The sequence below is a fragment of the Hyperoodon ampullatus genome (assembly GCF_949752795.1).
Source record: "Hyperoodon ampullatus genome assembly, chromosome: 2".
In the NCBI taxonomy this organism is placed as follows: domain Eukaryota; kingdom Metazoa; phylum Chordata; class Mammalia; order Artiodactyla; family Ziphiidae; genus Hyperoodon; species Hyperoodon ampullatus.
In genome coordinates this window covers 118,825,733-118,839,666 of record NC_136915.1, presented here as the reverse complement: position 1 = coordinate 118,839,666, position 13,934 = coordinate 118,825,733, and positions in this window count along the sequence as shown.

Sequence of the window (13,934 nt, the reverse complement as noted above, 5' to 3'; positions counted from 1 at the left end):
TTTTTTAATAATGTCTGCCATGTGCACCTTCTTCCTTCCTGCCTCCCTTCCTTTCCCACCACTGCTGAGTGGCCTGGGACTTGTTTAACGCTCTTTTTCCCCATCCCTACGAGGGATCAGACAGAAGTCCTGACGGATGCCTGCTGAGTTCCCTTCCAAGTAGACTGCGAGGGTGGCGGGGCACTCACTGCCCCCTGCGTGTGGTGGTCCTCAAATAGGAAGGGATCTGGAGCTTGGTTCCTTGGCTCTTTCTTGCCGTACTGAGGACCGGTACCAGCTGTTCTAGAGTGGGGACTGGAGACTGGAGCAACTGAAATGATTGTTTGGTGACAACGTCAAGTCTCTTCTGCCTCTGCAGCCCACTTTCTTCTGTCTTCCCGCCAGAAGTGCCATGGGATCCTCCTGCACCGTCCTCTTTCTGAACACAAGCAGACTGACAGCAACTATGTCTGTAGAGAAAACAAGAGCTTTTGTTGTGGAGATCATAGTAAACTTTCAGGGCACACGGAGCAGAAGAGTTTTTAAACCACTGATCTACAGAAAAGAAAGCTGGAGCTGGTACCTCACGCCATCACCCTTCCCTTGGCTGGAACAAGTGGACCCACACTTTTAAGATGTGTCTGCAGGGTTGTGGGAATTTGTGTAGTAGTCAGCTCTGCTGAGCACGTGTGTGTGTGTGTGTGTGTGTGGTCTCAATTCTATACTGAAATTGAGTGTGTGTTGGAGGGCTTCTTAGCTCTTTGGTGAGATTGTACTGTGGGAATGGGAGAAATGAAATACCTAGGTTCCTTCTTAGTACAAACAAGAAAATCCCCAAAGCCCTGCTTCCTAGCAACCTGGGCTGGTCCCTAGCTCACTGTCCTACCCCTTCCTGGTTCCTGCCTTCAAGGCAGACAGACACTGGACCCTCATTTTCCAGAGTCCTCTTGTGGCAGGAGAAGGGCACCCCGGGTGAAGTCATGGTGTACTCTGGCTTCTACTTGGTCTGATCCACCCAGTGAGAGGAGAAGCACCCACCCTGCCACCTCTGGCAGCCAAATGCACTAATATACTCCCCTGAGGCTACAGGAAAAGCTGCTCCAGAACCTGAGGAAGGATTTCTCAAATCATTTTCAGAATCACTTCTTTAGTAGTAGTTTAAAGTAGTCCTACTTCTCTATTTAGGGGGTAGGTGTAAGGAGAGCAGGAGTGAGCAGGGTAGTCCTGCCTGCCACTGCTTCCCTTGTCCCATCTTGACCCTTCTTTGCCCTTAAATCTGTTTCTCCCTCTACCCCAGCAGCCCCAGTCTATTTATTAACTAGCAAGAGGGCAAATAAGGGGTCTTCTAGGATTGATTTTGCTAATTTCTGTGGAGGATACTGAACACCACTTTGCCATATTCTGTTCCCTTATCTGACAGTCCATCACAGAACTAAGTTTTCTTTTCATCAAGGATCCAGAAGGAAAAACAAAAACCAAATCGTATCGTCACGCACCAATAAAAAATAAGCTTTCCAGCTGGAAATAAAATCTAATTAGGCAATAAAAGTAGTGATTGTGAAACGGTTCAGTAAGAATGAGATTTTTGAAGTATGTTTCAGTTTTGTATCACTGTTGGGGGACAGGGTGGGAGGGATGTGGAGAAAAGGACACAGGGAAGCAGAGGTGAATCATTGCTCCTGTAAGTCTGAAGCAAATGGCTCTTCACTCCCTAGGTCATGACTTGTGAGGAGTATGAGTCAGTTATTTACCAGCCTTGGACTTTACCGCTCCAGTTTACAACAGTCCCTTTGAGTTGGAAAACACCTCGTCTGCTTTCATTTTAGAATGTTACAACTAATTTTTGTAATAAATGTTTATTTTTCACATTGAGTTTGTTTAAGTCCTGAAGTTTTAGCTTAAAAGAATTGGGACCCCCAAAGTGACTTGAAAATTCAAAAATCTTACCTGTAGTCTTTTTTAGAAAGAGATTAGGGATATCCTAAATAGTCTGGTAGTTAGATTTCAGTTTAACTTACCATTGGCCTGTACTTGAATAGGAATGCTTCAAGTGGACATTTCCTACATTAAAAGGAGACTTGGGGGTTAAGGAACAGGGTAATCCATAGAGATTAGTGTTTTAGACACGAACACACCCTGATTAGGGATAAAATGATTGAACATTAAGGATGTATTTGTTGTCCCTGTCTCAACAGGATCTGCAGATCAAGGCCAGGGGAGGGGAAAGTGGGAAATGGGGTTGGTCCATTTCTGAATGACAGGACAGTATGTTCTGTGGGGGCATGGGGACAGCTTAGTAAAGGAGATAAATGAAGAAAAAGTACAACTTGCACTTTAAGAAAAAAAAAATCTCTAATTTTGTAGCTCCTCCAATTTATTATCCCTTCTTTGGTACTAGCTGTAAAAATTTAATATGAAATGGAACTTTTTTTGAGGGAAGTAATTTTTTTTTTTTCCTTTTGGCCGCACTGCACAGCTTGCAGGATCTTAGTTCCCCAACCAGAGATTGAACCCTGCCTGGGCCCATGGTAGTGGAAACCCCGAGTCCTAACTACTGGACCACCAGAAAATTGCCCAGTAACTTGTTGAATAATTACTATCATCCACTAACTTCCTTACTGGGTATTACTACTATCCCCATTTCACAGATGGGGAAAAGAGGCACAGAAATGCTCAGGAACCTGCCCATGTTCACACAACCAGTACTAGGCAAGTAGTAGATCTGGGATTCAAGACAGCTGGGGAGAGGCTGGATAGCATATGTCCTGCTCACAGTGACCCTACCGGAGGAGGAGCTGGAGATAGAAGTTAACTTTCCCTGTAGAGGTAGGTATGCGGGAATTAGAAGAGAGGACATTGAAAGTAATGATGTCCACCTGGGGTTTTCTCTGGACTGTGACTACCCCAACAGTATCTACAGGACAGTGAGACAAGCAATTATGAAGCTCTTGGTAAAATGGAGGGCCTATGAGTGCCACCTTCTGGAGTGAAGGATAACATCACTGCATTTTTGCCAGTGACCTAAATGAAAAACAAGGCATGCATATCATATTTGTGGATGGCAAGGAGATAGAACAACAACTTCATCAGCTTGCAAAATGAGAAGTCCAAAAGATCTCAATAGGCAGGAATGATAAACTCCATTTAACAAGGTGAAGTTCAGTGGTAATAAGTGTTAAGATTCTGCCTTTGGGCTCCCAAAACCAATTCTTTTTTTTCTTGTGGTACGCGGGCCTCTCACTGTTGTGGCCTCTCCCGTTGCGGAGCACAGGCTCCGGACGCTCAGGCTCAGCGGCCATGGCTCACGGGCCCAGCCGCTCCGCGGCATGTGGGATCCTCCCGGACTGGGGCACGAACCCTTGTCCCCTGCATCGGCAGGCGGACTCTCAACCACTGCGCCACCAGGGAAACCCCTAAAACGAATTCATGTATAAATTTGGAAAGATGTAGAACGTCTAGAACCAGAGGGATACTCTTTGCTGATGGTACTAAACCCCTGTATCAAGTTCTGTTTTAGATGTCAAACTTTAAGATGATTATAGACAAACTAGAATATGTTCATAGAAAGTGATCTGGATGGTGAAGGGACTTAAAACTAGAAGCCATCTAGAAGCTTAATAAAAGAATCAATGTCAAGCCCAGAGAATCAAAGACTCAGGCAAGACAAAATTAGATATTTGAAGATTACTGGATGGATGGTCCCAAGGCAGAAAATTAGGACCAATGGATGATGTCTAAGAAGACTGGTTATAATTCAGAATGTGCCCTTCAGAGCTTTAAGGAGGAGGTGCTGTATGGAAGAAAGAATAGCAGTTTTGGAGTCAGGCAGCACTTGTTTGATTCCACATTCTCCTGTGATGTTGGCAAATTTTTCTCTCTGGGTCTCAGTTTTGTCATCTAAAAAATTGGTGATAGGGCTTCCCTGGCGGCGCAGTGGTTGAGAGTCCACCTGCCGATGCAGGGGACACGGGTTCGTGCCCCGGTCCGGGAAGATCCCACATGCCGCGGAGCGGCTGGGCCTGTGGGCTGTGGCCGCTGAGCCTGCGCGTCTGGAGCCTGTGCTCCGCGACGGGAGAGGCCAAAACAGTGAGAGGCCCGCGTACCGCAAAAAAAAAAAAAAAAAAAAAAAAAAAAATTGGTGATAATACTCACCCTATGAAATTTTTAGAATTAAATGAGACAACATCTGTAAAGCACTTTATAGTACCTCACATTATAAGAGCTGTCCATAATTGCTTTCAAACTGGATATTCTAGGCCAGGAGTTGACAAACTTTCAATAAATGGCTAGATAATTTTTTTTTTTTTTGACTTACGAAGGTGTTTTTTTTGTTTTGGCTGCCTTGGGTCTTCGTGGCTGCACGTGGGCTTTCTCTAGTTGTGGCGAGCGGGGGCTACTCTTTTTTTTTTTTTTTTTTTTTTGCGGTACGCGGGCCTCTCACTGCTGTGGCCTCTCCCGTTGCGGAGCACAGGCTCCGGACGCGCAGGCTCAGCGGCCGTGGCTCACGGGCCCAGCCGCTCCGCGGCACGTGGGATCCTCCCAGACCAGGGCACGAACCCGTGTCCCCTGCATCGGCAGGCGGACTCTCAACCACTGCGCCACCAGGGAAGCCCAAGGGGCTACTCTTCATTGCGGTGCACGGGCTTCTCATTGCAGTGCCTTCTTGTTGCGGAGCATGGGCTCTAGGCATGTGGGCTTCAGGAGTTGTGGTGCACAGGCTCAGTAGTGTGGCTCGTGGGCTCTACAGCACAGGCTCAGTAGTTGTGGCGCACGGGCTTTGTTGCTCCATGGCATTTGGGATCTTCCCGGACCAGGGCTTGAACCCGTGTCCCCTGCATTGGCAGGCAGATTCTTAACCACTGCACCACCAGGGAAGTCCCCTACGAAGGTGTTTTTCTTTTTTATTTATTTTTAAAAGGTTTAAAAAAAATTATGTGTGACATAGACAAAGTTATTTGTCAATAAATTTTTAAGGAATTTCACATGTTCTTATTCTTTCCACTGCCAATCACCTTAGTTCCTCCAAACTCATAATCTTCACGATAAAATAGCCCTTTCAAAAAGAAGTTGTCATGTGAGTCAGCCCACAGTTCTTTTGGTTAGGCTTCTTTGATCTCCCGTGGAATATGGACACACTTCAAAATTCCCCACCTGTAATCTTTGGGATCCAATTTCCTCAAGCGATTTACTTTAGGACCATGTTTAGAGTCAGGAGATGGATCTGCCTGGTTCTGAATTTGACATCCTCTAAAAATGTATTAGGTTCAAATCATATTCACTCCTAAGCCATCACACCCTAGAACAGTACAGATCACTGGGATATGCCAATACCTAAGATTAAAAATGTTTGTTAGATTTTTCATAGTTTACTTGGCAGCTGTCTTGTAGTTCTTTCCCACAGATCTAACAGGTAGTTCTATGAGTAAAAGAAACCACACCATTACTCTATGAGACGTTTCCAACGGTGTAGGTTTACAGAAAAGGCCCTGTCGGGATAGACCTCAACACGAAGGTGTTTTTAAAAAGAAAGTTTGATAAGAAAATATACACAACCCAATTTTTATATCAGGAAAACAGTTGCTCTGGATGGGGGATGTGTCGAAGCAGTTTATTCCTCTGGTGAACACAGCCATTGGTTATAAACGCTGGAAGTCTTCTAACATGATGATACTATTTGTATTACCACCATTCTGGTATTTTTCTGTTGCCCGCTCGTTACCATCTCCACACATTCATCTACCACAGGGCTCATAAAGGGATCAGATCTCCACAGTATTCCTCAGACATGTCTGCCACAGTTTAATTTCAATGACAACTTCTTTTCTATAATATTTTTTCTTTTTTTTTGGCCGTGCAGTGCGGCTTGCAGGATCTTAGTTCCCCTACCAGGGATCGAACCCCTGCCCCCTACAGTGGAAGCACAGAGCCCTAACCACTGGACCACCAGGGAATTCCCCATAAATTTTTTTTCAAATAGGGAGGGTGAGCTTGGCTCATGGTATCTGCCCAGCGGCTCAAAGTTGCCTCTAGAGGATAACTTTTTAGGCTTTGTGAGCCACACAGTCTCTACACAACTTTGCAGTTGTAGCAAGGAAGTATCCATAGACAATGAATGAGTGTGGCTGTGTTCAACTAAAACTTCATTTGTTGACACTGAAATGTGAATTTCATGATTTTCACATGTTGTGACACAAGTAACAGATCTTTTTCAATTGTTTAAAAATGTAAAAACCATTCTTAGGTCCCAGGCTGCACAAAAACAGGTGATGGGCTGGCAATTGGTGTATGTGTATATATATATATATTTATATATAAGAATATTTTAATTCTTGTTCTTAGAAACTGTAAAGACTATACACCATTTGGAAATGAGTCTGTACCAAACAATGGCCAGAGAAGAATCATCCACTCTATGCCTTCTCTTTTGTCTGGTTACTCAGAAATATGTTATCAGTTATAACCATTGTTGCTTGTCACCTCACATTATTTTTATCCATGTATTCACCATAGTCTAGTCTACTTTCCCTTCCACATAAATTCGAGACCACTTTTTCACATACTGATGGGACCGTTGGTATTTTATTCATAGTTGAAGTTAAAAGAAAGCAATTAACCCCCTTAAAAAATTTTTATTTATTTATTTATTTTTGGCCGTGTTAGGTCTTCTTCGTTGCTGCGTGGGCTTTGTCTAGTTGCAGCGAGCTGGGGCTACTCTTTGTTGCAGTGCGTGGGCTTCGCACTGCGGTGGCTTCTCTTGTTGCAGAGCACGGGTTCTAGGTGCGTGGGCTTCAGTAGTTGTGGCGCACGGGCTTAGTTGCTCCGCGGCATGTGGGATCTTCCCGGACCAGGGCTTGAACCTGTGTCCCCTGCATTGGCAGGCGGATTCTCAACCACTGCACCACCAGGGAAGTCTCCCCTCACTTGGTTTTGAATGCAGACTTTAAGATTTCTTTGGCCCAGGTCTGTAACATCCCTGGGGAGAAAGTAACTCAGACAACAGAGTGAGTGGGAGCAGCTGGACAAGAATAAGAGCTAAATCATTGGAGCCTGCAGGAGAGAAAGGATTGAATGGAAAACCAGTATGTCAGTGAGAAGTGATGTGGGAGGAGGGTGTTTTAACTAACAGGGAGACTCATCCCCACTATTTTAGAACAACACTTAAATCCAGTTTCTGTTTCTAGTTGGTTCTTAAACTATGTGGAAACAATAATACAGTCATTTTCAGTAATAAATTATTATTTATAGCTCCTTGTTTGATGTCACCAACTTCCTTGAGGGCAGGGAGCTTGTCATGGTACATGCCCAGTGTCTGGCACATCATGCCAATCGATAAATGGTGAATGAATGAGTATCATATCCCCATATCTAAATAAGTCAAGATAACAGAGGAGCTACTATGTTGCCTGTCACCAGCATTATTACCTCTTGTTTTTTGTGTGGAATCCAAATGAAAATAAGCTGAATGGAGCTGGGGGACAGAGGACCCCAGGCCCTGGATTTTTAAACGTGCATTTTGTTCTTGGTGTATAGGCAGTGGAGACAGTGGAACAGGGTACAGGGCCAAGAAGAGAATGAAGTGGCCTCATGCCCTCCCTCTGGTGTGCTGAGTCCTTCCAAGTGGGCTGGGCTTCTGGATTTTCAGAGCTGCTCTTCCTACCTCTGAGACCAGCTCACGGTTTAAGGCGTTGAGGTGGCCAATAAGGAACACATTGAAACCTTCCTCAGGGAGACATCAACCCATACAGGAAAGGCTGAGTGCTGAGAATGAGGTCCCTTTACCCTGCTGTGGAAGGAGCCTGGCAAAGGCAGTGTGGCCAGAGGGATACAGGAGGAGCAAGGACAACTAAAGCCTCATCCCCCTCTCTCTCACCCTTTTCCACCAATGTTTTGGCAACATTCCTAAAAGGCTTGTGACTTCCAATTCTGTTTGCACTCAGAACACCTGAAGTCTATGCTGTAGGGGAAGAAAAACATATCTTTTTCCCACTACCCTCCTAGGTTCTCCAGTTGGGGCCCGTCATTAGACTGACAAGACAGATTAACAAGAGACAAAGAAACAGACTTTATTAACATGTGTCATGCATACACAGGAAGAACTCAGATGAGTAACTCAAAGGAGTGGTTAGAACTTGGGCATATACAGCATCATAACAAAAGAATAATATATTTTTAAAGAAGTGATGAGACAAAAGGAAAAGGACTTTCTAGGCTGGCAAATTGTAGGAAAGTAAGTATATGGGAAAAACTAATGCGAGATAAATGTTAGGTTTGTTATGTGGATTTCTTCTGGTGCCATCTCTGCGCTAAAGGTCTAGAGTTGTCTCTGGTGATTAACTTCTGTCCTTCCTGGTAGAGAAGGTAGGTAGGCAGGCACCTTTACAAATTTCTGTTCTGCTTTTAGGCAACTAGGGGAAGGGCAGAGGGCTTTTCTTGTATCCACTTCTCATTCCCTTCAGCTCGAAATGATCAATTTACCAAAGTGGCATATTTTGGGGTGGCATATTCTGCTACCCTTCAATGTCTATTTTTGGAGGGGAGTACTCCACAAAACACAGGTTGAAATCCTTAAAGATGTCCAGGCTGAAAAGAGACGTCATTCTTGGGTAAAACCATCACAGATTAAAAAAGCTGTGAGAAACATGAGCATTCTTTAGAGCTCTAGATAAGCAGATTTAGGTGAAAAACAGCCTTATATTTTTCCCTCATGGGGCTATGCATTTAGGAACCACAGAAGAGGTGATGAAGCTGAAGCTGTTCCCTAGGGAGCAGCAATCTGGTTGGAGGGCAGGAGCTGAAGCTGTATTTGTGTAGTGCTTTACATAATAATAGTTGGCCTGGAATTCTCATTAGTGCCAGGCATTGTCCTATTTGCTTTCAATGTACTAACTCATTTAATCTTCACACCTAAAAGAAAGGTACTGTTATCATCCCCATTTTCAGATGAGGAATTGAGGCAGGAAGAAGTTAGTGCCTTGCCCAAGGTCATATAGGCGTAAGTAGTAGAGCCAGAATGCCAACCCAGACAGACAGGCTCCAGAGCCCCAATTCTAAAGACTCACTATCCTGCCTCTACCAAGGTTACAGAAACATAATTATCTATATGGAAAAGAGATATTGGAAAGCTTCCCTAAACCACCCCAGCACTGTCACTCAGCACACAACTCCAGAGGCTTTTTTGGAAAATTCACATGTAAGAGATGTCACGTTAAGAGGCATTGCAGGCCAGAGGTGCCACTCTCATAGAATTCAATGTGAGTGATACCAGGAGGACACAACTTGGGGCTCTTGCCTGTGGCTCCCTGTGGTGCCTGCAGAATCCAGGGCTGGATCTGAAGTCTGTTTCAAGAAAGCATTTTTTACGGATGCAGTTCAAATTTCCTATTCACTGAAAACTTGTTTAGTCCTGAGATAGGGCCTTATAGTGTCACCTTTAGGCCTTGGGCATGTAGAAGAGAGAAAGAAAAAAAGAAAAGAAGAAATAAAAGGAAAATAAGTTTGGGGAAAAGAAGCTGGCTAGTGGGGGAAGCAGGTGCTGACAACCTCTAGTCTCCAACATTAGAAAAGAGCCTAAGGTCCAGGTGGTCTAAAGTTGCCCTCTGCTATGGTCTGAAGGTTTGTGTTCCACCCAAATTCATATGCTGAAAGGCGAACCCCCAAAGGTGATGGTATTAGGAGGTGGGGCCTTTAGCAGATGCTTAAGTCATGAGGCTGGAGCCTTCAAGAATGGGATTCGTACTCTTATAAAACAGGCTCCACAGCGCTCCCTGGCCCCTTCCACCGTGCAGGATACAAGGAAAAGTCTGCAATGAGGAAGAGAGCCCTTGTTCAACCACACTGGCACCCTGATCTTGTAACAGGGAAGAGCAAAATCTGACTCCATGTTGGATCTGTTTCTTTGACTTTAACCTTTGCTTTTTGTTGCTTTTGTTATTATAATCATACATAATGGCCTGCCTCAGGGAACCCTGCCCACCTGTGAATGGCTGCAGAAGAGAAGAAACTAACACATTCCCTTCCATATGCTGGCCAAGCCAGGCAAAACTAATGGCCTTTTTACTTTACTTCCTCACCTCCTCTCCCTCTCTGCTCTATAAAAGAAACTGACATTCAGACCCCGATAAGATGGTTCTCTGGGGACACTAGTCCGCCATCTTCCTGGTCTGCTGGCTTTCCGAATAAAGTCACTATTCCTTGCCTCAACACCTCGTCTCCTGATTTATTGGCCTGTCGTGAGGTGAGCAGAGTGAGCTTGGACTCAGTAACAATCTCAGACTTCCAGCCTTTAGAACTGTGAGGAATAAATTACTGTTGTTCATAAGCTACCCAGTCTATGATATTTTGTTATAGCAGCCTAAATGGACAAAGGCACCCTCTAGTATTTTAAAGAGTCTAATGGACAAAGGGACTAAACTACAGGTGTACTTGTGAAATGAGGTTGGTAAGAGGGTGAAGCCCAATGTCTGGCATGACAAAACCCAATCCCTTACCTTTCCCCTGTCTGGAACTTGGTGATAAAGGTACTACTCTCTCTTAAGTTGAAAGCTGGCTCCCCCAAAATACCACAAAATAATCTGTTGGTAAGGCAAAACCGAGTTTCTTGCTTATTGGAGTAACAGAGAGAACGCCATTGATAAAGTCTTAGTAGAGTCTCAGAATGGGGCTGCAAAGGCAGGGTATTGATGGGAATTCTGGAGTCTGGTTTACAGGGGGTATTTCACTGTGGGGGGAGGCAGGGGTTGCTGATTGAGATTAGGCATACTCCGTGACAAAATAATTTAGGATTGGTGGGAAATATTTGCTAGGGAAGGGATTCCTAGCTACTCTTGTTTGATGAGTTATTTTATGCCAAGGACACTTTGTCGGGATGTCTAGTTCCTGGGCAAGAGTTTCCTGGGTTAGTAAGGTCTTGTTAATGCAGACCTTCACATAGTGAAGTCAGGTTAATGTAAACAGCAAACTGTGTGGGTGTGGATTATTTTAGTGGTCATTTAACTCACAAAGTTGGCATATGGCACATGCTGTAGCCAATAGGAAAGGGGTTAGAATACACGTTTTTTTCATTAGAGAAGAAGGGGCAGGAGATTTAAGAGGTAAGCAAATGTGCAAAGGCACAAATATCCCTGAAGTAAAGGTACAGTACTTTTCCTGCAACTAGATATGTAACCACCAGGTGGAGCTAGACCCTTCTGGCATGGGTATTCTTCCAAACGTGATGCTATGTTACAGGCATGATTTCCTGGACATAGAGTTAAGTATGAGGAATTAAAAATAGTTAACTTCACTTATCAGATTGGAAAATTTTATTATTATTATTTTATTTATTTATTTATCATTGGCTGCGTTGGGTCTTCGTTGCAGTGCGTGGGCTTCTCACTGTGGTGGCTTCTCTTGTTGTGGAGCATGGGCTCTAGGCGCACGGGCTTCAGTATTGTGGCACGCGGGCTCTAAAGTACAGTCTCAGTAGTTGTGGTGCACAGGCTTAGTTGCTCTGCACCATGTGGGATCTTCCCGGACCAGGGCTTGAACTGGTGTCCCGTGCACTGGCAGGCGGATTTTTAACCACTGCGTCACCAGGGAAGCCCCGGAAAAATTAAAAAAGCTTGTATAGGGGAGGAAAGAATACTTCACCTCTACCCTTCCAAGTTCTTGGTTGAGGAAGCCCCCTCCCTCCAACATTAAAAAGATTAACAGGAGAAAAAACAGAAGTTTAATAACATATATACCTCCAGTACACATGGGGGAGTTCCAAGAAAACTCACCAAAATAGCTGAAGCTCTCACCTTAAATACTATCTCTAGCTAAAGACACAAAATGTTGGGGGTGTTGGGGACGCAGAGCTAGTTATGGGAGGTTTTCAGGCAAAACACAGTAAAAAGGGTAAGGTTTGTTATGCAGATTTAAGTCTGTGTTTTCTCCATTGATAAGAGGTTTCTAGAGACTTGGTCATGCTCCTCTTCCTGGTACAGAAAGGGAGACACCCTTACAGATGGAGATTTCCCTTCAACATGTAAATTTCTCTTACAAAGGGTAACCTCTACTTGGTTTTCAGAGGTTTCCCGTGTCTGCTGTTTCTAAAAAGTAAGCAACTCAAGATAATCCTTATGTCAATGTAGGGGAGCAGAATTTGCCGCTTTAAAATATGTCTCATAGGCATATTTATTGTTTGGAGCTGGTTATTTTCTGAGGAACAACAGACATGGGAAGGGCTCTGAAAACCAAGTAGGAGTTGCCCTTTTGTAAGAAACGTTTACATTTGTGAGGGAAATCTCCATTTGTAAGGGTGTATCTTCTCTGTACCTGGAACAGGAAGAGGACCAAATCTCTGGAAACTCTTAGCAATGGAGAAGGCAATGACTTAAATCTGCATCACAGTCACCCTTGTTTACTGTGTTGTTCCTGGTAGCTTCCCATAACTGACTGCCCCCATCCTAAAGGTTCTCTTTTGACTTTAGGTGAGGATGGTATTTAAGGTGAGGGCTTTGGCCATTTTGGTGAGTTACTCAGTTTTCCTGGGTCTCTGCCCTGTATACATGTTATTAATTAAATTTTGTTTGATTTGCTCCTGTTAATCTGTCTCATGTCAATTTATTTCTTAGACCAGCCAGAAAAACCTAGTTGGGTAGAGGAAAATTTCTTGCTCCTCAATACCAAAAAGGTATATTTTGGGTGGCATTTTCTGCTCCCCTTCACTTGATAATACACTTGATCACCAAGGCTGTGAGGGAAACAAACACTTGTATGTTGTTGGTGTGAATAGAAAAGGGAGGGCGGGACTTCCCTAGTGGTCCAGTGGTTAAGAATCCACCTTCCAATGCAGGGGACACAGTTCGATCCCTGATCGGGGAACTAAGATCCCACATGCCTCAGGGCACCCACGCACCGCAACTACTGAGCTGACGCAGCCAAATAAATATTTAAAAACACACAGACACACACACAAACAAAAAGGTAGGGCAATTTGTCAATATCGTAAGTACATATACATTTAAAATTTGACCTGGCTATCATGTTACCAAACCAAACTCAGGTCCACTCACCTGCCATGCAGCAAAGCCAATCTACTGATATCAGGTTGCGGTGAAGCAAAGTACAGCATTTATTGCAGGGCACCAAGCAAGGAGAATGGGCAGCCTGTGCTCAAAAGACCCGAACTCCCGATGTCTTTCAGGGAAGGGTTTTTAAAGGCAACATTTGGGGTGAGGATTGCAGCTCATGGAGTTTCTTCTGACTGGTTGGTGGTGAGGTAACAGGGTGATGTTTCAGGAATCTTTTTTTTTTTTTTTTTCCACTCTATGTGGCTTGCAGGATTCTAGTTCCCTGACCAAGGAATCGAACCTGTGCCCCCTGCAGTGGAAGCGCAGAGTCCTAACTCCTGGTCTGCCAGGGAATTCCTGATGTTTCAGGAATCTTAATCACCAACCTTCTGGTTCCAACCAGTCTGGGGTCTATGTGCTTGTAGTCAGCATGTAGTCACCATCCTATACCTGGGGCGGGGGTGGGGGGGTCTTAGTTTCTGCAGAACAACTCAAAGATATGCATCAGGTTGTTATCTACTCCCTTGAGGAGGAAATAGAACACTGTTTAGTGGCTGAAATATTGTTAAGCTATCATTACTTTTCTTGCTTGACTGCTTTTCCTTTTTTCTGCATTCCTTCACTTCCCTAATAAGTGACTGTTTGAGTCTGCTCTTCGGAACTCAGAGAAAGCCTAAGGGACTAAATCCTTTTTCTACAAACAAGAAACAGGGGACAAGGAGGACTTTTTGTACCTGGGAATTCCCTCCAGGGTCCTGCTCATTTTTCAGTCTCCTCCTTTTCTTTGATACTTCTCAATACTGAGGGGAACAGGGGCGGGACAAGAAAGTGAATAAAGTTTTGGATAGAGAGGTTAATCATAAACTGAGCAGGAGAATTCAGTTTTAGGGGGACTCAGTTTCAATCCCATTCAAATTCAAT